The 24,231-nt window shown below is 45.5% G+C and overlaps 1 protein-coding gene across 7 annotated transcripts in view; it reads left to right on the top strand.

The window, feature by feature from the left end:
• The window catches only part of Shld1 (shieldin complex subunit 1), a 165,683-nt gene that overhangs the window by 71,279 nt on the left and 70,173 nt on the right, over positions 1-24,231 (top strand). The window contains exon 1 of one of the 7 annotated variants that reach the window (XM_060371933.1): positions 19,106-19,234. The exons of the other annotated variants lie outside the window; for them this stretch is intronic. The gene's annotated coding sequence lies outside the window, so the exon portion shown is untranslated. Of the gene's footprint in view, positions 1-19,105; positions 19,235-24,231 lie in introns of those variants that run through there. 7 annotated transcript variants of the gene reach the window in all.

The raw sequence follows: 24,231 nt of genomic DNA, 5'->3' as shown, positions 1-24,231 counted from the left end.
AGGCCAGCCTTCAAAACATAGTGAATTTAGGCCAGCCAAGACTATATGAGACTCTATCTCAAAACCAAGCAAGGCTGGAGAGATGGATCGGCAGTTAAGGGCACTTGCTGTTCTTCCAGAGGGCCCCAAACTCAGCACCACACCAAGTGACAAACAGCCATCTCCGGGGATCTGAGGCCTTGGAGGGTTCCTGCACTCACATACACACACTCACATGCAGACAGACACACCTACACATAGTTAAAAATAGTAAAAATAAAACTTTCAAACAAACAGATCAATGCTGTATCCAAACAAACTCCTTACTTTTTAAATTCTGAAGTGCTTTGCATCCTGTAACTAAATCAATACCTTTGTTCTCCAAAAAGATCAACAAATCCAATTTTCTCCTTTTTTGTTTGCCTTTGTTTTTTCAGAGACAAGTTTTCTCTGTGTAGCCTTTGCTGTCCCAGACTTGCTTTGTAGACCAGGCTGGCCTTGAACTCACAGCCTACCTCTGTCTCCTAGAGTGCTGGGATTATGGGCATGGGCATGCACCACCGAACTAAGTTTTGTTTTGTTTTTTTAATTTTTAACTTTAAAAAACTTAAAGCTTAAAAAAAAACCAAAAAAAAACTTAAAGCTTGGTGTGGTGACTCCTAGCAATGTGGAAAATGGAGCCTGAACCAGCAAGAGTTCCAATGGAGGAGTTGGGACAAAACCCAGCCACAAAACTTTTCACATTCAAATTGTCCTGCCTGCAAGATGTTCTGGGGTGAAGGCAGCACAGAACTTGTGGAAGCAACCAACCAAGGCCTGGTCCAGCCTTAGACCCTGGCCAGAGGAGGGAGCCCACCCCTGACACTGCCTAGAGGTCAGGACCCCAAGGTGGGATAGCCCAGAGACCTATAGTAGAACCAAACACATCCTGCAAGGAAAGCAAGAAATGATTCCTAATAATATTCTGCCATACCCATAGACAGGAGCCTAGCATAACTGTCCTCAGAGGCTTCATCCAGCAACTGATGGAAACAGATGCAGAGACCCCCGGCAAGCATGAGTGGGAGCTCTGCAAGTCCTGTGGAGGGAGAAGAATTGTAGGAGACAGAGTGGTCAAGGACACCACAAGAAAACCCCCAGAGTCAACTAACCTGGCTCGTAAGGGCTCACAGAGACTGACCCAACAATCACGGGGCCTGCATAGGTTGGAGCTAGGCCCTCGGCATATAGGTCTGGTTGTGTAGCTTGGTGTTGTTGAGGGACTCGTCACAGTGGGAGTTGGGGCTGTTTCTCACTCCTTGGCCTCCTCCTACTCGATGTTCCATCCTTAAATGAGGGGAGCTACCTAGCCTAATTGCAGCTTGACATGCCACATTTGGCTGATATCCACGGGAAGTCTGCCCCTTTCTAAAGGGAAACAGAGATGTGGATCTGGGGCACAGGAAAGCCTGGGAGGAAGCAAGGAAGGGGAAACTGATGTTGGGATGTAGTATATGAGAGAATAAAGAATTTTTTTTTCAAAAAAAGAAAGAAATCTAAGAACATACCCGACTACTGCCATGTAATGGCTTAGAAATAATTAGTGAAAATAAATTTATTGCAACTAAATTTTTTTTTCTTTAAACTTAAAAAAATGTTTTGAGCAGCTTGGTGTGATGATGTGGGACTTTAATTCCATTACTCAAGAGGCAGAGGTTGGTGGGGCTCTGTAAGTTCACTGGAAAGAGTTGACTTAACCTTGACCAAAGAGTTTAGAATTAGATTTTTTTTTCAGTATAAAAAAACATTTAAAGAACTTATATAGGAAAAGGAACCAAAATTTCAGGATGTAGAATGCTTGAGCATTACAAAAGAAAGGAAGGGAGGGAGGGAGGGAGGGAGGGAGGAAGGGAAGAGGGTAGAAAAGGAACAGAGCACAGGACTCTGGCCTCCCTGCAGCCATTTTTCAGGGTCTCCTAAGACTGCGTTAAAGTTTGCAAACAGAAAAATTTGCAAAGATCAGCCCCGGAAAGGATGAATGAGGTGGGGGGAGGGGGAGAGGGGCGGCCAACCGCCCCAAGGCTGTCCAGAACTTAGCTTCTTAAACTGCATCATAGTCCCGTGTCGGGTGTGTGATGAATGTGAGAGAGGGCACAAAAAAATCTGAAAACAGTGAAAGCGTACTGAACCAAAAGTCAAATGCATCGTGAATCCAAGATGTTTTTGGCAACACTCACCTTTGTTGTATCACAGGGTTTCATCACAGCAGTGTTTGCATGAGCCCTGCACTGTGTGGGTTCTGGGGCCCCATAAGGCCAAGAAGAACTGCCTGAAACAAGCCAGCTCAGATCCCAGGCCTTTGTGTTTTATGGACTGCAGTGTTTTCATTTTTTACTGTTATAGAAACACGGTGGCTAATTACAGAAAACAGAGACACTTAATGTTTTCCTGCTGTCATTCCTTAGCATTAAATTAGTAAGTTTGGATTGTGTTGTGCTAAGTGCTTAATTTTAAAAATTGCTGTTTGAATGCTGGGCAGGCAGTTGGATCTCTGTGAGTTCAAGGCCAGCCTGGTTTACAGAGTAAGTTGCAGACAGCCAAGGCTACACAGAGAAACCCTGTCTCGAAAAACAAGAATAATAAACAAACAAACAAACAAAGAAATAAACTTACTGTTTGAGTTACTGACTTGAGTCACTGTGTAAAGCCTGGTGTGGTGGCACACAACTTTAACTTCAGCACCTCGGCAGGCAGAGGCAGAAGTATCTTCGTGAGCTCAAGCCCAGTCAGGACTGCCTAGTGAGACCCTGTCTCTAAAACCTAGAACAAAGAAATGAGAAGTGAATTTTAGTTTGGTCTTAGGACAGAATTTCTGATTGGGCTGCTGAGATAAAAGCTCTTGCTTCATAAGCCTTAGGACCTGAACTCAATCCTCAGATCCCATGGGGCAGAAGGAAAGGATCAACTCTTAGCAGCTGTCCTCCACAGACATGGTATGCACATCACACATAAACACACACACACACACACACACACACACCACCCACCACAGAGGCACACACTAATAACAAAAAATTTAAAAATCATTTTTAAAAGCTTTGTTTTAAAAACTTACTTGTGCGTGCGTGCGTGTGTGTGTGTGTGTGTGTGTGTGTGTGTGTGTGTGTTTATGTGTGTGGGTGCCACAGGAGTACAGAACAAGGTGTCATGCTCCCTGGAGCTGGAACCTCTGGGAGCGCAGCAAGTGCTCTTAACTCCTGAGCATCTCGCCAGCTCCCCGGTTCCAACAATCTCTGAGATGGTCAAGGAAAAAGTTTAAGAAGCCTCGCTCTGGAGCAGCTCAGGGAGGGTGAAACTCGGAGACTTCAGCCCCTTCGTGCAGGTACCCACTGTCACATGATGTAAAAGGAAATAGGCATGTTTTGAACTGCACAATTGTGAGGAGCAGAGACCCACTGTGCACAGGCTACGACTTTACCCGTCACCCAGGAAACAGACGAGCTGTGGCTCTCTCTGCACAGGACGTTTTTGCCCCTTGGTGGAGCAGGTAAGTCTGTCGGCCTGCAGAAAGCAAACCAGCTGCTTAATTAGCAGATGGATCCAGTCGGGGTTGAGTGCACTCTCCAGCAGTAAGGCACCTCCTAAAACAAGCAGAACACAAACATCTAGATGATCTCCTGTGTCATCTTGGAACAAGAGATCACAGGTCCAAGGCCAGCTCAGGCCACATAGTCAGTTTAAGCCAGCCCGCACTAAGTAAAATGACTCTGTTTTTAAAGTCGACTTTCCTTTCCTTTTTATTAAATTTTTATTTTTTACATTAATTACATTTTTATTCAGCTACTTTCCTTTCTGATCTACCGAGTTTTCAAGGTTAGCCTAAAATAGAATGCCCTAGTAACGTGATCAGCACAGAACAGGAGCTGGGTCTCAGGGAGGGGCTGGACAGAAGGTGATCTTGCTAGCCCTCGAGCCCGTGGAGCCTTCCAGGAATGAGCAGGCAGTGGTGTCTAAAGTGTCAGCCCTCCTAGGTCACTCGGCTCTGCGTGACCGTCTCATGTCACCAAGGCCTAACCCTTGTATAGCACACATTTCTGGTTAGAAATTTAATACAATCTAATTAGCTAGAGGACATGCATTTTTAGTCTATAGAACAGGAATTTAAGGAAGAATCGGAATCTAGAGGCTGGAGAGATGGGCCAGCAGAGAAGAGTATTGGCTGGTCTTGTAGAGGACCTGAGTTCAGTTCCCAGCACACACACACACATACAGCACACAACCATCTGTAACCCCAGTTCCAGGGTATCTGACACCTTCTCTGATGTCTGTACCGGATGTATGTATGGTGCACATACATACATACATACATGTAAACAAAACTCTCATACACATAAATACCAATTTTAAAAATTTTAGTTGGCATCTAGACAGAAAGAAACCTGATGAGCCTATCACAGGTGCTAACACCCACTGCTAGGAGGGTGCTTACTCAGTTGTTTTAGAACATTTGTTTGTTTTATGACATTGCATGAGTGTGTATGTATGTATGTGTGTCATGCACACGCCTAGTGCTTATGAATGTCAGAAGAAGGCATCAGATCCCTGGAAGTGGAGTCACAGGTGGTTGTGAACCACTGTGTGGGTGTTGGGAACTGGACCCAGGTCCTCTGGAAGAGCAGCAAGAGCAGCAACTACTCTACTGCTGAGCCATCTCTCCAACCCCTTAAGAGCTGCCTTTTTGCTGTTTTGTTTGTCATTGGTGTGCAGAGATACAACTTACTCTGATCTGGGCTTTTTTTCTCAAACATCTTACATATGTTTTATTTTCTTTCTTCTATTTTATTTATTTGTTTGTTTGTTTATTTTGGAGATAGGATTTCTCTGTGTAGCCTGGGCTGGCCTGGAACTCACTCTGTAGACCAGGCTGGCCTCTAGCTCACAGAGATCCTCCTGCCTCTGCCTCCTGAGTGCTGGGATTAAAGGTGCACACCACCATGTCCAGCTGATAACCCTCTGTTATAAAGACACTGTCCTCATCCTGGAAAAGAAGGGATCTGCGGCTGGAGAGGCGGTCACCGATGAAGGGAGCTTGCTCGCTTAGAGGATCCAGGTTCGGTCATCAGCTCCATGTCATGTGGCTTACAGCCCTTGTAACTCCAGCGATAGGGGATCTGGGTCCTTCTCCAGCATCCATGGGCACCACACTCCTGTGCACAAACCCACACACACACTCAGAGAATTAAAAAATAAAACAAACCTAAAGAACAGTGACAACAACAACAAAGCGGGTAAAGGCATGGTGGCACACACTTTTCACCCCAGATCTCAGGGGCAGAACCAAGAGATCTCTGTGAGTTTGAGGCCAGCCAGAGATACATAGTGAGATCTGGTCTCCATCATGTATGTGTGTGTGACTGTGTGCTCGAGTGTGTTTGTGTGTGTGATTGTGTGTATGTGTATGCGTGCACATGTGTATTTGTGTGTGTGTGTGTGTGTGTGTGTGTGTGTCTGAATTTGCATCTTGATTTTCAGACATAATAAACCCTATAGCTACAGGAATACTTCTGCTTTGCTAAAAAATAAATCCTTCTCTGTGTTCCCATTGTTGTCAGTTTTTGGTTTGCCTGTTTGAGACAAGAGTCCCTTGTAACCCAGTACTTATATAGAGAAGGGACACCCAAGGGCTGAGCTCTGACCTCCACATTCGTGCGATGGCAGGTGAGTGCTCACACTCATGTGCACACAAACAAGCTGAGGGTGGTGCTCATACCTGCGTTCCATACGGAGATTGATTTCAACAGTTGTGGTTTCAGACAAGCTGGGTTAGTAAGCAGCAAAAGCAAACAAGTAAAGGGTAGATGGCAGATGCATCAGGCAGACGGTAAGAGCACCGTGAAGTCGGGGACTTACAGTGGCCAGCAGGAACAGCCTGGCTAGGGGAGCAAGAAAAACTAACATCATCAAATCAGGCACTTGGAACATCTAACAGAAATGGTTGGAGATGCGCTGGCCAAGCTGTGGACCAGGAGGGCCCTGGCCAAGCAGAGCCATCCCTCCACGGAGAGCATCTGCCATCCGGTGCACTGCAGGCATTCTTACAGCGTGTGACAACAGCAGATTCCACCGGAAACAGTTCACCCTCCAGCCATGCAAGTTTGTAGCTGTATTAACATCCTTAGCCTTGTCCTTTCTCCCCGTCCCACAAGTTAAGGAGCCAGCCTGCCCCGGGACAAGGAGGTTTGAGGCCATTCAAGAACACGTGCAAGTCTGACAGGTGGTCCATTGCTTGTTCCCAGAGTCTGCTCTCAACAAGCACAAATCACACGTGAAAACTTATCAATATAATGTGTATTACCCTGAGGCCAAAAGGTTGCTGAGAGTTCTTGGCCAGCCTAGGACTACAGAGTGAGACCCTGTTTTATAAAAACCAAAACCAAAGTGGAAATAAACAAACAAGCACAAATGCTGGCAAAGATGTGTGGTGGGTGGTGGTGGGATGAAGTTCACAGTCCTGAAAGGCACGTAAACCGCTACAGCCACTATGAGAATTAGTGTGGCAGCTACTCAGAATACTAAAACAAACCCAGGGCCAGAGAATGGCTCAGCAGTAAGAGCACAGACTGCTCCTCTAGAGGACCCGGATCCAATTCCCAGCACCCACATGGCAGCTCACAACTCTCTGTAACTCCAGTTCCAGGAGATCTGACACCCTCTTCTGTCCTCCTCAAACACCAGTGGTACAAAGACACACATGCGGGCAAAATATTCCCACCCCAGCACATTGAAATACAAAACGACGACAAAAACTTACATTTCCTAGACCACTCCAGGATTGTACCAAAAGGGATGTACTACAGTGGAGTTTTATTCCGCCTCAAAGACAAATAAGTTATGTCGTTTCCAGGAAAATGGGTAGACCTGGAGATGATCATATGCAAGCTAGAACCAGGAAGACAAATATCACATTTTTATCTCATCATAGAACCTACTTTGTATATGTGTAAATGTGGTGGGTGGGTGTGGGAGGGATTAGTTGCTTCCCTATTGCTGTGATAAAATACCATGACTAAGAGCAACTCAGAAGATTGATTTTGGCTAACGGGAGAGAGTCCACAATGGCCAGGAAGGTAAGGAATGGTGGGAGAACTGGGATGCTGACTGATCACATTATCATCCACACACGGGAAGCAGACAGAGAGCAGGAGGTGGGGCTCGACTGTATCAATCCTCAAAGCCCACTCCCAGCAACTCACTTCTTCTGTACACACAGTTCATCCTGGTTGTCACCCTAAATAAATTAGAATCAACCAAGAGAGAAGCCGCTTGTCAAGTCTATCCTGTTCCTGTGGCTTTAACGGGATCCCCCAAGGCCTTCCACACCATGCCAGCTGCTGGGAGAGCCAGCCTGGAGACTGGGCAAGGCTGAACCCTTGGCTGGTGTGAGACAACCATTGTTGAATTACTCCAGCTGTATCATGTAAGACATTGGAATACAGCTCTTTTTGACACATATTCATTCTGCTCCACTAGAGAGCCCCTGACCCTCACAGCAGGCTAGCCTCAAGCTGCGGGTGTAGCTGAGGGTGACCTTGAACTTCTGGCATTTCTGCTTGATCCTCTCAAGTATTAGGATCAGAAACATGGGCCACTACACCTAGTTTTGTGTGGTACTGGAGACCGAGCCAGAGCTTTGTGCTCTACAAATGAGCTACACCCTCAGCCCTAAATCTGCATTCTTTAAGGAGCAAAAGCTGTGGTATTTTCTTATGATAGATCAGACATAATAATAGTAACACACTCTCCACTTAAGTTTTATTTTATTTTATTTTATTTTTTTTAGTCTTTTGCACCTGTGCTACCAGGGTTGTGAATTTTTTGATGTTTCTTGTACTGATATATACTGTATAATAGGATCTCACTATTTGTCCTTGGCTGGTTTGGAACTCTCTACGTAGATCAGACTGCCCGAAACCTGCCTCTGCTTCTCAAGTGCTGGGATTAAAGGTGTGAACCACTGTGATAGGCTTTGTAATGATATTTTCAAGGTTTTTGGTTTGTGTGTGTGTATGTGTGTGTTGAAACGCAGAAAACAAATTATTTCTTACGATTGATAATTTTAGCTCAAATATTCGTAGGTCTGCTTCTATTGGAGGGGGTTCCACCTCGCTTTTGCTCCTCTGCGTGCTCTTGTCTTTGAGTATTAGACACTGACTTCAGGTGTGGGAATCATTTGAGACCTCGGATGAACTCATCTTTCCCCACAGAAGATTTTTGTTCCTTTCCTCTAGTCGTCTGGAAGCAACACAAACCACTTTAATTCTAGTCCATGTTAACGCTTGCGCTTCCTTAGGCTGTGTGGTCACTCATGCCTGAAACCCCAGCAGTCATGGGACCAAAGCAGGATTGTAAGAGATAAAAGGGAGAACATAGTGAGACCTTATACAAACCTTCAATTAAAAAAAAAAAAATCACTTCCTGACATGGAGCAGCTTTAATCCTTCAGGAAGTTGGCCTCACTCACTCTCATTCTCTCTGAAAAGGTAGCTCGGTCCTAGCCAAACAGAGGAAGCTCAGCATCGTCAACAGGCACAGGCTTTGATAATTAACGTTTTCTTTCTTTCTTTTTCCTGAGGTTGGCACTGTGTCCCTTACTCTTTGAGACTACCAAAACCACAGCTCAGTTCCACAGATGTTACACTGCGCAGCTACTGACAGCTCCGAGGGTACAACAGCCCTAAGCGCAAACTCACGGGGTGGGGTGGAGGGGTCTGCCTCATTCTAGGGAAGCACCTCCTTAGACAGCTGGTGACTAATGGTTTAAAGATAGACTATATTTCGTTGGATTTTTAATCCTTCCCGCAGTTGCAGACTCGTGTTATCTACGAGCCCAGCTAGAAGTGGAAGGAAACCAATTCTTCCCACGGATTCTCAGTCAGTGTGGACAAGAGGGCAGAGCTGGCCCAGCACACAGCCAGCCCTGGTTCCTTCCCTAACATGGCCTGAAAACTGGTGTGGTGGGACTTACACCCAGCATTCAGGAGGTGGCCGTGGAGGATTAGAAGCTCAAGCTCATCATCGCCTACAGAGGGAGTGTGGGGCCAATCTGAGATCCATGAGACTGTCTTAAAGTAAATTCTCTCTCTTTTTTTAAAACTGGAGACTTTTCATCTTACAACTAACTCTGTCTATATGTTTGTCTACAAGTCCTAACACCCACCCGTCCCAGAATGTCCTGTATACTTCCTTATGGTCCCTGCCTAGTCCTCTGCATAGTCAGGCCGTGTCCAGTTTCTTGGCAGGAGGTGTGGGGGTGACAGCTGTCTGACTATCACCATCTTCTTTCCCTGAAGATGAATACAGTGTCTGTGGTGGAGCCCAGTGTAATGTCTGGACCCAGGCAGAGATACTACTACAGAGCACTGGAACAGCAGCACACATGGCTTTTCTTTTGTGTGTTTTGGTTCTATTTTTGCTCTGTTTGAGAAAGGGCTCCAATCTATAGCCCACCCGGCCTGGGGTTCTGGCTCACGATAGGCCTAAGCTGGCCTTCAATTCAGCACCATAATCCTGTTTCATTCTCTCTGTCCCTGCAAAGCTAGTGTTACAGGAGTAAGCACCACATCTGATCAATGTGGCTTTTCCAGTTTCTGATCCGTGACACTTGCTTACTCCTCAGACCACTCCAAAGATGGCCCAGCCCTGGAGGTTCTTTCTGTCCATCCTTTTGATATGAAGATCTGATGTATGAACTAAAGATACCAAGGAGGCAGGAAAACTCCCTCTGCATTTGCTTCATCTTCTATTACACTGGGACAAAAGATGTTTACACATGTGGAAGCCCTGTCCGGCTGGCAAGATTGACGTGTCTGATAAGCATCACAAATCAGGTGGACCGACTGACCTTGCTGTAAGAGAACAAGCTGGTTCTCTAGCCCAGTTTGAAACGCCCTTACCTGAGCAAATCTGTTCATAATGTAGTCTTAATAGGCACACAATGGTGTCTAGAGGAGAACAGCTAAAGCATTGGTGCATATAAATTGATGACTGGGAGCAGTGGCCAACGGACACTGTGAGGCCTTCCTTGTTTCTTTGGTTCAGAGGTGTTGACAAAACCTCAGCCTCCTTGGTGCCCTCAGGGGAAGTCCTCAGCCAACAAGAATGGAAGACGGTGCCTGATCTAGGCTCCTTCGGCTGCTTCCGACAGAGCACCTTAGACTGTGCGTTACACAATAAGCTTTTCTCATACTTATGAAATGTAGAAGTGCAAGGTCAAAGTTCTGATTCATGTGGTGTCTGGTGATGGTACTTTCTCTCTGCCTTACATTGATGACTGCTTTCTACGTCCTCACCTGGCCTTTCTTCAGTATGTGGAGAAGCGGAAGTGAGGGAGAGCAGAAGGGGGGTAGGGAAATGAGGAGAGAGGGAAGAAAAAGAGGAAGGAGTTGGAAGAGAGAATAAACTATTGTCTCTTATAAGGACACTAATCCTATCCTTACGACGTAACTTAACCTAATTACTTCCTTTAAGAGTCACATCAGGGATTAGAGCTTCACAGGAATGGGGGGGAGCGCAAAAATTCAATCCGTACCTTGTTTAAATATCCAGCTTCCCTCTCTTCAGTGTGATAGCCCTGAGCCATGTCCCACCCAGAGTTGTTCAGAGTGTCCCTGGTGGAGCTGAACCCAGGCTTCCTTAAGCTGTGGCTTATTTATGGTTTGACTTTGTTTGTTTGTTTTTTGAGGCAGGATATCTCTGCATAGCCTTAGCTGTCCTGGACTTGCTTTGTGGACCAGACTGGCCTCGAACTCACAGAGATCCACCTGCCTCTGCCTTTGAAGTGCTGGGATTAAAGGCATGCACCACCACACCCGGCTATTTTATGGTTTGAGTCTTCAGTGTCTGATGAAGGCCCAGTGTTAAAGGCTTTGTTGCAAGCTGATGGGCTTTGGGAAGGGGTTGGATCCTGAAGGCTCTGCACTCAGGATGCATGGATGCATGGATGCACCGATGGATAAGCCCCTTGATGAATTTGTAATGAGATGTCATTATTCCGTGGCACATGTCTGTGATCCCAATACTCAGGGAGGCAGAGGCAGGCGAATCTCTGTGAGGTTGAGGCCAGCCTGGTTTTCAAAGTGAGTCCAGGCCAGCCAACACTACACAGAGAATCCTTGACTTGAAGAACTAGAAAGAAAGATAGGGAGGTTGATAAATAGATAGATAGATAGGTAGATAGGTAGATAGATAGGTAGGTAGATAGGTAGATAGATAGATAGATAGATAGATAGATAGATAGATAGATAGATAGATAGATAGATAGATAGATAGGTAGATAGGTAGGTAGATAGATAGATAGATAGATAGATAGATAGATAGATAGATAGATGATAGCGTCTGTTTCTACTTCTTGCTGTCTGATGCCATAGCTGCTGAAAACTGAGGATTACAAGAGCTGCCAAGTGCCAGATCCTAGACTTGTTTTGTAGAGCAGGCTGGCTTGAACTCACAGCAATCCACCTGCCTCTGCTTCCCCAAGTGCTGGGATTATAGGCATGTACCACTCTGCTAGGCCAGAATGTATCTTTTTGAACGATATTTGTGTGTGTGTGCTTGTGTACAGATGTCAGAGGCCAGAGGCATTAGAAGATATTAGCTGGAGTTACAGGTGGCTGTGAGTGCCTGATATGGGCACTGGGAACTGAATTCAGGTCCTTTCAAAGAGTGGATCACACTCTTAACTGTTGAGCCATCTCTTTAGCCCCCAAATCTCTCTCTTGAAGTCATTGTTGCAGGTTCCAGATGAACATATCCTGTGGCTTGGGATAATATAAATTGCCGTCCTGAAGAAACCAGGGGGAAATTGGAGATGTAGATTTATTTACAATAGAGTTAAGGCATAAACGTGCTTTTGAGGTTACATACTTTTGGACTGCAGAGATGGCTCAGCATGTAAGAACACTCATTGCTCTTCCAGAGGTCTGCGGGTCAATTCCTGGCTCTCACATGGCCTAGGACCATCTGTAACCCAAGTTCCAGGGGTGTCAATGCTCTCTTCTGGCATCTGTTGTCACTGCATATACAAAGTACACAGACATACATACATGCAGAACACTCATACACATAAAATAAAAATAAAGGTTAGTTTTTAAAAAATCACATCTATGCTTTGCTTTTAGTAGAAACAGTCTGATTTGAACACAAACCCACACATAACATCTGTAACCCTGACACAGTAAATGGGGGCTCCAGTGATCAGAATTTACTTTTATATTTGCTGTGTTCTCTTTGGTAAAACGAATTTATCTACTTTTTTTTCTTGTTTCTTCATCTGTAAAATGAAAATATCTTTTTTTACCTTATGGGTAGAGGCAGCAACTTGTGTATCTCACTCAGGCTGACCTTAACCTCCCTGTAACTGAGGATGACTTTGAGTTTCTACTTGGTCTACTCTGTCTCCCGGGTGCTGAGATTATGGGTGTACGCCACCGCACTTACTGTTTCCTATTATTTTATTGCATGTGTATGAGTCAGCTATCTGTGTGTTCGTGCTCCACGTGCTGCCTGGTGCCCGTGGAGGTCAGAAGAATGTGCTGAATCTGCTGGAGTGCAAGTTCGATGGTTGTGAGTCACCAGATAGGTTCTGGGGACTGAACTCCTCTACAGGAGCAGTAAATGCTCTTAACCCCTGACCCACCTTTCCAGAACCCTTTTCAGTTTTTGCTTTTGAGACAGGGTTTCTCTGCGTAGCGCTGGTCATCCCGGAACTTACTCTTTAGACCAGGCCTGCCTCAGAGATCTCTCTGCCTCTGCCTCCCGAGTGTGGAGATTAAAGAGTGTACCACCACCTCCCGGATCCTCCCTTTCTTTCTACTACAATAACTTTTTACTTTTTCTTTGACAATTTCCTACACATGCATCTTGATAATATGGATGCTAACTCCCCCTCCCACTCATCCTAGGAATCCAGATTCCTCTATCCCACCTCCTCAGGTGTCGGGGGCCTTCTGGCACCTTGCTGCCCTCTGAATTTTGGCATCTGGCTTGACCGGCCTACCGCTCAGATACAATAGTGCATCTCTGGCTGACCTGGGGTTTTCGATAAGATCATCTTCCTGAAATACCTAAAATCCTCCTCTCCCTCAGGGCTCCCTAAGTACCTCTTCTGAGGAACTTTCCAAACAACCATTATTACCACATCTTGGTGGGCCTTCCTGTGATTTCCAGTCACTTAGTAACCTTGCCAAAGCCAATTACATTCCCTTTGCCCGGCCTATATAAAGGATATACTAAAAATAATAAGTAGAGACTTTGATCAGAGAAACTGTCTTGGTCTTCATTTCTCACACCCTTATCTCCCTTTTTATTCCCACTTCCCATTCAGGATCTCCGGTGACAGACCTGTGGACGGGTCACTCAGGCCCCTAGAATAAGTCACATTTCCTTTCACCCTTTCTTCTTGGCTTAGTGATCCACTGAGACCCATTGGTGCTGCCATTGACCCTGAGAAGGAAGCCACAGTCTCCGTGAGCTCATGAATGCCCTGGTCATGCCATGTCCCCAACACCATTTCACAGCGCTTCTCATCCTCCAGTAATTAGGCTCTTTCTACTCTTCTGAGACGGTCCCCGAGCTTTGGGGGAAGGTGTTGATTTAGATGTTCGACTTGGAGTTGAGCATTCAACGAATGTCTGTTTCTCAGTGCTTTGACCAGTCATGAGTCTGCATTAGTTGTTGAGGACTGAAGGGAGAAGCTTCTCAGGCCAAGGTTGGAAGCAGCACTAACCCATGGGTATAAGCATCCATATTTAGGAAAAAGTTAGCAAATCAATAATGGTAGGCTCCTCCTTAGGGCCTACAACCTCTTAATTCATGGGCTTTTTGAAACCAGGTCATAGTATCAGGCCTCGACTCCTTTCTGTGGAGCAGGCCTCAAATCCAATCCAAACCTTTATGCCACGATTGTACCCGTGAGGACGTTTTACCTGGTAGATCGGGGTTAGCGTGCAGGGTTGGCTGCAGGTGTACCATTGGTATCCTTTCTACTTCAGGTGGCTCTCAGAGTGCCTCCTGGCACTACGGAACCTAATCAGCTGGGAGGAAGTTTCCAGGTCACTTCCAGCTTGATTTCCCTATGTCTTGCACCAAAGTAAACAAACTGCAGATGACTCCAACCTCCACCTGTCAAGTCCCTTCAAGCTTCGAGTCTTCCTAGCTGAGGTCCAGACATGCAGCAGAGACAAAGCATCCTTGCTCCTTCCTGTCTGAAACCTCAAGGCATAATATATGCCAATAGAATTAAATGGCTATCTTAAGCTATAACACTTTGATGGAGCCTTTGGTTTGTTTGTTTTTCTAAGATGGTTTTGAAGTGGAAGTCTCTGGTTTCTTTGAAAACTCAGTTGTGTCGTGTGAATATGTTTTTTGTTTTGGTCCCAAGTGTGGGATGTGGGAATATTTTTCCCCATGGAAACCAGCCCCAGTGAGAAGGTTCATGATGTTTGTCAGCTGGAAACTACCTCGTGTGAAGGGCATGATTTTTGTGAGCTGAACAAACATCCTTGTGTGGACCTTGAGAAAGGATAAATAGAAGCCCACAGACTTTTTGCACCTCTATGCTTGGCAATGGTTAGCATCACTTTGCTGGTTTTCACGGGGAGAAACACTCTGGAGAACTTTTGGTGCTGCTTTGGAGGACTTTTTCTGCTTTGGTGGACTCCTGCAATTTGGGTGGAATCCTGCGGCATTTGCTGTGTGTTCCCACCTCTGGTGCTGCTGTTGCTGTGATTTGCTGCTTTGCTGTTTGATTGGGTTGCTGGTATCCTGACCGAGATTGGTCTATTCCCAAAGAACCCAACGACCCTAATCAGCAGGAAGTAGAGAAAAGAGGTCTACAGGTCCTTTCCCTACTGATCTCCTTCCTAGAGTTGGAGGGGCAGGGGGTTGGAAGGTAGAGGCATTTAAGAGGCTTTGAAAAATCCAAGACGACAGGGTTTTTCTGTGTAGCCTTGGCTGTCCTGGACTTGCTTTGTAAACCATGCTAGCCTTGAACTCTGGGATCTGCCTGCCTCCGCCTTCCTGAGCACTGAGATGAAAAGTGTGTGTCACCAAGCCTGGCTATTGGTGGTGCCTTCTAATGCAACAATAGTAACTGAAATAGAAGAAGAAAGGCCCAGCACATAAATGTTAAAATTAGTTCTCCTTTCTCTCTTCTTTCTTCAAGAGCCTCAAACACCTTAAGATGCCAGGGAAATTATGTAGTAATGCTAGGGATCTAGAGGAGCAAATCTAAAGATGATAAGTATCATGTTATCTAAATGCCATGGGGGGGGGAAGCCAAGGGGCAGAGGCCAGATAGATAGTCCCCCCTGGCCAAGCCACTGCAGATTTCATGCCAAGAGGCAGGTGCCCAGACTGCAGATCTGGGAGAAAGGTCAGGAAAGGAAGGGTCATCTAAGTCCACCATGTGGCAGTGCAGCAGGGGAGGGCCCCTGGAGTGTCTTAGCCTTGGTAACACAGTGTACTTGGAAGAGGAAAGAGCCAAGTGTTCTTTACTTCTGAGGCTTGACCTCTTGAGAGGTGGCAGTTGCTATTTGGGAAGGAATTAGGATTATATGGTCCATCCAAACTGGAATGGCCCCAAGATGACTCCTTACCAAAAGGTGCGTGGTATTCTCTGATGCTTAAGGCTGTTGAAATCCTAGGTGGTCTAAACCGATTGTCACAAAGCTGTGTGTGTTTTAAAGATGGCAGGGATTCCTTCAAATAATGCAAGTGTCAGATCCCTGATTTGTTTTGTTTTGTTTTGTTTTTCCCCAAGCGGGAAAGTAATGTTACACAAAAATGAGGTGGTTGAAAATTTCATAGACGGTTTACGACAGTGTGTGATAATAAAGGGAAATCAGTGCAATGGAGCTTGCAAGATCAGGGAGCTATTTATACCCCTAAACCTGAAGGCATGATGAGTAGCCACAGCTACAGGTAAAGAAACAGTGACATCCACATTGTTCTGCTCCCAGCAGGACACAGCCGAGCATAGTAATTTGTAGGGAGAACTTCAGAAGACTGATTCTCTCTTCTCAGCCAGAACTGTGCTTGACTGAATCAAAACCGGAAGCCAGAGGGTAAGGCCCATCAAAGAAGACCACCGAGCTCAGCATCTGGGACCCAGAACAGAATGGAGAAAGCAAAAGATTGGCTCTGAAAAGACAAATTTCAGATACCTGGAGGCAGTTCAGGTGTGTTGGCTCACATCTGCAACCCCAGCACTTTGTCTGAGGCTAGCCTGGACTACAGAGTAAAACCATGCTTTAAAAATCAGAGCCAGAGAGAGAGAGAGAGAGAGAGAGAGAGAGAGAAGAAAGAAACATCAGAAAATCCAATTAATCATCTGCATCAATTTAGGATAACTTTCTAAAACAGGATGGACAGGGAGAACCCATGAATGAGATGGAGGGTAATAGAATTTGGACATTTGGTCTTGTTCCCACGATGGCAGAAAACTTCCAGCAACAAATACATAAGCGTTTTTCAAGCCTTGTTCCACATCCTATTTATGAATGTTCCATTAGACAAAACAATTTACATATATAAGCCCAACATAAAAACTGAACTCTCTTTCTTGGTGAGAGGATGAGGTGAAGAAATGTGGAGATGCTTAAGCAAATGCTATAGACACACCGATGTTGACAATAAATACTAGTAAACAAAATTTATTTACCCTGTAATTGTCTGAGATCTCTCACTTAGCTTTAGCAATAAATGCATAGCCATCAAAGTCGATGATCTGCAGAGTCAGAAACAGAGGTATGGTGAGATGGAATGGTGGACTATATGTAGGCCAGGAACGAAAGCCTCTCTCTTTGCTTCAGCTGTTCGTAACAGTTAGCCATATCTACCTGTTACCCATGCCTGCTATGAGTATTATACTGGAGTTCACTCGAGAAACTGTGACAACTTTTGAAAACCAGCTCCTCCTCTGGAGATAGTTGTGCATGCCAGCTCCAACAGGGCCTGGGTCTTAGTCATAGATGTATTCTAAATATGGCTTCCCCCAAACAATGTGCCTTAATTTTCTTCAGATCAGAATGAAGTCCTTTTTATTATTTTTTATTAGAATTATTATTTTATTATTTTTTATTAGAATAATTCTTAGTTACCTGCATCCACATGGAAGCTTACAACCATATGTAACTCCAGTTCCCAGGGATCTGATGCTCTCTTCTGGTCTCCAAAGAAAATTAGTTGAGGAGCAGTGGGATGGGTCTGTGGGTAAAGGCACTGTCACCAAGCCTGAGGACCTGGACATACATGATAGAAGAAAAAACTGACTTCAACAAGTTATCTTGTGCCCTCCTTATGCATACCATGGCTCACACCTGCACACATATATAATAAACATAATTTAAAAATTAAAAATAAGTTGTATAAATGCTTGGCTTTAGTTGGGAAAAAAAATTTCTTTGCAAGCAAACAGACATGAAGAGACTGTGGTTGCCCAACATGGTAAATGACGGCTGAGAGCTCAGTTCTAAACAACACATTTACACCACTCTCAGTAGGGTTCAGTGAGCATCAAGAAAGAGGGAGTGGAAAGAATGTAAGTGCCAGCAAAATGTGAACAAAACATCTTTTGGATGTGACTCAGCAATTGAAAACATGAACTCACTCAGCTGATGCTATCTGCACGTGGCTGAGCTGACCCTGACAACAGTCAACCACAGGAGTGGAGCTCTGGCACCTCACCTTGTACTGCCAAACTATTGGCCGCTGTAGGTTGTGGGAGAGAAGGGATCTTTGTTCTCAGCTCTGTGTACTCTGGTGAGCCTACTAAGCTCCAACGGGTAGCTCCATGTCCATGGTCACAGAGGCAGCCCTGGTAAACGGCAGCAAGTCACAAAACAACACACAACAACGTCCATTTAGAAATGGAATTTGGAAGGGGGAAGGTGTGTCAGGGATGGGATGGAGGTAAAAGAGACTGATGCCAAGGATGATTAGAATGCATTATATACATGTGTGGAATTGTCAAAGAACAAATGTAATTAACCAAGAATAAATAAGTTAGAAAAACTGAATATGGGGGCTGGAGAGATGGCTCAGGCGTTAAGAACACTGGCTGTTCTTCCAACAGTCTTGAGTTCAATTCCCAGCAACCACATGGTGGCTCACAACCATCTATAGTGAGATTCTGGAATGCAGGCACTTTATAAATAATAAATGAATCTTAAAAAAAAACTGACATGATTCAGGCATGATGTTATTGTTGTGTTTGCTGGTAAACATGTCTGCCAAGCACCATGGTGACACATGCCTATAATCCCAGCACTCAGGAGCTGGAGGCAGAATTGTAAGTTTAGGGCTAGCCTGGGCTACCTGCTAAGGTTCTGTCCAAAATAATAAATAAAATTTAAAAGCCTTTACCTTTTAGTTCTTCCATAAGGCAGAATACTGGCTACTATTGCCACACCAAAACAACCCCTAAAGCAACCACCATTTTATTGTGATTGTGCATGCTGTGGGTCAGGAGGTTGGAAAGAGCACAGCGTAAGTTCACCTCTTCTGCGCCGTGCCTGGCTCTCCTCCGAAATGCCTCAGACATCAGCCGGTAGCAAACATCACGAAGCATCCCACCCCGATGGTAGGGCTCCCCGGCTGTTGGGTAAGAACTCAGCGGGGCTATTGCCCACAGCTGTGCACAGCACCTGTGTCTCCGCTTGGGCATCCTCACAAGGCGTGAGAGGCTGGGGTAGGGAACCAGTGTTTCCAGAGATCCTGAGGAAAGGCATGCTACTTTATGTTCTGGCCTTGGAAATCACACCTTGTCATGTCCAGCATAAGCAAAGCCCACCCAGTTCTAGGGGGAAGAAGCCTTTGACCCCTCTGGATGGGAGAAGTGTCGTTTACTTCTAAGATAAGGGGGGAGGCAGGTGTTACTGTGCCCTGGTATAACAAACAAGTATTGTAAGAATTATATACAATGTTTCTAGCCTCTTGAACCTGTTTGTACAGTCTGAATAAGATTAAAGCAGATCCCTTTTCTTGGCCCACTGTAGAGTATAAAGCGATCCTTTGGAATACAGAGGCAGTGCAGAGAATGCTGGTAAAGAGCCTCGCCTTGATAGCTGTGTGTCTTCTTCGGACCCCAAGGATATGTAAAAATGCAAGGAAAATGGCATTAAGATGAGTGGGAGAGGAGGCTTGCTCAGGTTAACACGGCGAGGCGTCGGAGGAAGCCAAGTGTCAAGGAATCAGGACGTGCATGAAGAACCAGCCCCAGGTAGCAATAGCAACCCTCGATCTCATGTGCCCTGATGTCCTCACCCCTCTCCCCTCCCAGAACCAAACTTTTTGTTGGAAAGGATTATTTTAACCAGTTTTGCACCTAGCCCAAAGACACTTCTCAGCCCCACACTGTCCTCCTCTTTCTTCTGCTTTTGGCAGCACCCAACCTGTGTTTAAGTTTAGACTTAACTCCAAAGCCCAAGGACTGCTGGTAAACTGCTCAGAGGCTCTTCCTCTGCAGGGCGCTTCCTGAGAACATCTATCAGAGGACTCAGAGGCCCCCTCAGACGACAGAGGTGTTTCCGTACTCCACCTGCCATTAAGTCGACTGAGAGGGGGCGTCCTTCGTCTTTTGGAGTGTCCGTGTTGTACTGCAGTGATTCGGCTGGCAGAAGTGTGTCCCTACAAACATGCCACAGCCACACCTCTGGAACTCATGTCCTCTGTGGGAAGACTTTGCAGGGCTGGTGAGGGAGGGGGGCAGGAACAGATGAACACAGATTCTCTTGGTGGGATCAAAGCAACGGTATGAGGCAGTGTGAGAGGGAGGCAGAGCCTATCTTGAAGGCTCCTGCCTGTGATCTCACAATTTGGGAAATGGAGAATTGTGGCAGATTTGCCACAAGTTCAAAGCCAGCCTGGGCTACAGTGTGAGACTCTGTCACAAAAGACAATAACAAAGCCAAAACCTGCAAATGCAAAGATGGCAGCTTTGTGCAGTTGGTTTATCCTTGAACCCTCCAGGCAAGGTAAGGTGAGGACCCCATTCAAGGAGGGACTGACTTGACCTCAAACATACCAACCTCCCGCTAGACGGACATGGTCATGTACTTGGTCCTCTAGACTGCACTTTTGGGTTAGAGGAGAGATCTGACATTTTTTTACTTCTAGTAACTTGATGCCTACCTATTTATCTACAGGTTAGGTTTATAGGTTACAGGGTGCTTGGTGTTTATCTCTCAAAGGCCCCATCCAATATTTAAGGATCCTCCGGGCCCTTTCCCTAGGAGAAGCTTGATGATGCTTTGAAGTTGTCTGGAAATCTGACTGGAAGTTGGGGATGTGTTTTTAAAAAATATATATTTATTTGTGTGTGTGTGTCCATGTCTCTGTCCATAGAGATCACAAGAGGGTATTGGATGGATCTCCTGGAACTAGAGCTACAGACAGCAGGACTGTTCCCAGCTCACTCTGTTTACCTGCAAATTTCATAATCTCTCTTTTCTCAACAGCTGAATAAGACAGCATTGTGTAAATGCTTGACATTTTCAATATCCGTTCATCGGTTGATGGGTATCTAGGTTGTTTTCATTTCTTGGCTGTTGTGAGTAGGTCAGCTATAAACAAGAATGAGCAAGTTTCCCTGTAGAAGGATAGAGAGCCTTTGGGTATATGCCCAAGAGTGGCGTGGCTGGGCCAGGTAGCACCATTTAGAGGTACCCTTTCTGAGGAACCTCTTCAACAGGCTCCATACTGGCTGGGCCAGCTTGCACTCCCATTGACAGCGAAGAAAGTGTTCACCTTTCTCCGTATCCTTGCCAGAACACGTCAGCTTTTTGTTTGTTTGTTTTGTTTTCCTAACCATTCTAGGGGGAATCTCAGAGTAGTTCTACTTTGCATTTCCTTAATTGCAAAAGGTGTTGAACATATCAAAACATGTTTCTCAGCTATTTGTAATTCACCTTTTAAAAATTCTCTGTTTAGTTCCCTGTCCCATTTTTAAATTGGGATATGTTTTTTTTTGATGTTTAGAGTTTTTTAAAAAACTCCTTTGTATTTCTACATATTTCAAAATATATTGCATAAAATTCTCAAATGATTAATAAAAATACTGATGGAAGGAATTAATACTTTTCAAATAAGATCCTCCTTTCTTTCACTTAAAATGTATTTATTACAATGTGGGGTTGGTTTTTTGTTGTTTTGTTTTTGAGATAGGGTCTCTACATAGCCCTGGCCTTCCTGGAACTCACTATGTAGGCCAGGCTGACATCAAACTCACAGAGGTCCACCTGCCTTTCAGTGCTAGAGTTAAAGGTATGGACCACCATGCCCAGCTTATTACAAGATTTCTAATAATAACATTCTTTTCTTTGTTTGCTTATTTTTATTTTATGTGCACTGTGTTTTGCTTGCACTCTGTGAGGGTTTTGGATCCTGGAGTTACAGATAGTTGTGAGCTGCCATGTGGGTGCTGGGAATTGAACCTGGGTCCTCTGGAAGAGCAGCTAGTGCTCTTAACTGCTGAGCCATCTCTCCAGCCCTAATAAGAACATTCTTATGGAATACTTAAAATAAGTCTTATTTCTCCTAAATTGTTTAGAAATAACTTCCCAAAACATGTTGTACACAAAGCTCATGTGTCCATCAACATAATCTAGAAAATGAAGCCAAATCATTGGCAATGTTATTATATTATTTATATCTGTGTGGATGTTTGCCTGCACGTATGTCTGTGTGCCACATGCCTGCGGTGTCCATGGAGGCCAGAAGAGGCCGATGGATCCCCGACTGCTGTTACAGGCAATTGTGAGCCATGCATGGTGGTACTGGGAATAAAACCCAGGCCCTTTGGAAGAGTAGCCAGTGCTAGCTCTGAGTCATCATTCGAGCCCTTATAGTTGTTCTTACATGTCATACCGTGTATAATGTTTCATGTATTTTTGAAGAGTCTCATGGTTGTTGTCAAATATCATCATTCCACTAAAGGCAGCCAAGAAGAATTACAAATTCAGCTAGGAAGCTTTATCATTAGTTGACAACTTATGCTTGAAAACCCAGTAAAGGTCTAGCTTGTGCTAAATAGCTTCTTGTACAAGTGTTTATCTGTGTTGGTGTGGGCATCATTCTTTCATGTGAACTAGGAACAGACGAGCTTTTCATGGTTCCTTATTTACTGTGAATGTGTGCATTGAAGAAGACAGAAGTGCTGGGCAAGTTCCCTGGTGCTTCTGAATACTTGCCATTTTTTTTCCAGCTCTTTGATGTTTTCCTTTATCGTTCTAACACCTAGGTTGCAAGAATGTGAGTTTCTGACTCTGACAAATACACTCACATTTCATACTTTCCAACCCCCCAAAAAACATCAAAAGTCAGCCAAAACACAGATGTGAAAGGAAGGTAACAAATGACAGCATCTCTTAGAGCTTCCCACTCTGGAAATAGAGTTGTGAAGTTTCCCTCACGCCAACAGCAATTGTAACAGGCTGCCAGTCAGACACTTTCATGGGAGTGTCTTGGGCCAGGAACTGTTTGACTTTTATTTCAATATATGGGGAGGCCTGAAGTTCAACATCAGTCCTGTTGGGCCGGAGCCAGCATGTCAGCAGAGCTGCCCTTCCTCTGGAGGTTCTGGGAGGCCATTTTCTTGCCTTATGCAGCAGCTGGGGACTGTGGTTCCTTACTTGTATTGTCGCTTCTTTCTATTCAAGTCAAGAAATGCCTTCCATTTGCCCTTTGGAGTCATTTGCCACAGGGAGGCTGGCCAGCGTGGACTGATACACTAGACTTCTTTGCCTTTTGTGTGAGACTTGGCGTTTAAAGAGTCCTGACCAGTAACCAAAATCAATGAAGACGGTAAGGCTGGACTGCGCGTTGTTTTAGCTATTTGTCTCATTGCTGTGATAAACTGCCTGACAAAAGGCGACTTGCGCAAGAGACGATTTACTTTGGCTCACAGTTGCAGGGTACAGTCCTTTGTGGCAGGAAGCTGGCACCAGGAGCAGCTGGCAGCCAGCCACAGAGCATCTGAGCAGGAAGAGATGCGTGCTTGTGCCTCGCTCATCTTCCCCGTTTTCTTCAGCCCACAGAACTTCCCGCCTCAGTCACCCTAACAGACTGTCTCCCCAGAAAGGCTCAGAAATTTGTTTCCTATTGTAAATCCTATCAGGTTGATAATCAAGATTAACCGTCACATATTTCTTCCCAGATAAACAAGTTCTTAAATCCCTAATTCAGATCTGCCTCTGGGGGAACTAGCCTAGTCAGTACTGTGTCTCCTTGTTCCGTCCTCTTCAGGATGTACAAGCCTTGCTTGTCCTCACAGCTGACCAACCCAAGCTGCACCTCTGACCCAAGCTGAGCTTTTCAGTTTCTTTCTGCCTGGAGTCTTGTATCAGACAGAGGAGACACTGGGTAGTATCTTCCGGAGGGGAGGGGTCATATGTGCTGTGTGAGCAAGAACAGAGAAAGCGGATCTGCAGGTAGAGACAAGCCGAAAGGAGGCCTGTTCTTGGCTGCCTCCCTGCCGAAGCTCTTCTGTTGTGGCTGCTGCTTTCGTCTCTGTCTTACAATCTAGCTCTGTCAGCCTTTTTGTTTATTTTCTTTTCCAGCTTTATTAAAAACAAAACAAAACAAAAAACCCCCACAAATACAGGTTTGGGTGCTCCCCTTCTCCCATTTCAGCCATAAATTAAATAACTTTAACAAAGTGTGTGTGTGTGGAGGTGTACAGAATGGAAGCAAGGAGAGAAATAAGGAGGGAGGGACGGAGGGAGAGAGGGAGGCTGTTAACCTGTCTTGCTAGCCTGCATGAGTTTTCATCATGAACTCTTCAGCTCCTCCTAGACCCCTGGGGTTATAAGGTCAGCGGAAGAGGCTGTAGCACCATGGTGAGGTGGCAGTTAGCCTCAGCCCTCCAGCTGCTGGTGCCGCCGGCACACCAGATGGATCTCTGTAAGCAGGTGGGCCACTGGCAGCACACTCTTCACAGCTCTCCAGAAGCAGGCACACTCAGCCTTGGTGCAGACTCTGGGTCAGGGGGCATCGGTAGGCCCTTGGTCAGCAGCACATCGGATGTCCAGCTCAGCTGTCCAGTCTCCCTTGAACAAGCAGGAACAGATCCCACCATCGGCACCAAAAGCTGGGTGGAAGGTCTCAGTCAGGGAGTAGGCCTTGGGTGGAGAGGCAGGGAGGTGCCCAGTAGGAGTTTCACACTAGATACAGGCCTCTGGCATGGGGATTCCCTCAGGGCTCTGGATAGTAACCTGCAGG

The sequence above is a fragment of the Meriones unguiculatus genome, chromosome 18 (genome assembly GCF_030254825.1).
Source record: "Meriones unguiculatus strain TT.TT164.6M chromosome 18, Bangor_MerUng_6.1, whole genome shotgun sequence".
Taxonomy (NCBI): Eukaryota; Metazoa; Chordata; class Mammalia; order Rodentia; family Muridae; genus Meriones; species Meriones unguiculatus.
The sequence above is the reverse complement of the archived record's forward strand: the minus strand, read 5'-3'. Positions and strand labels throughout refer to the sequence as shown.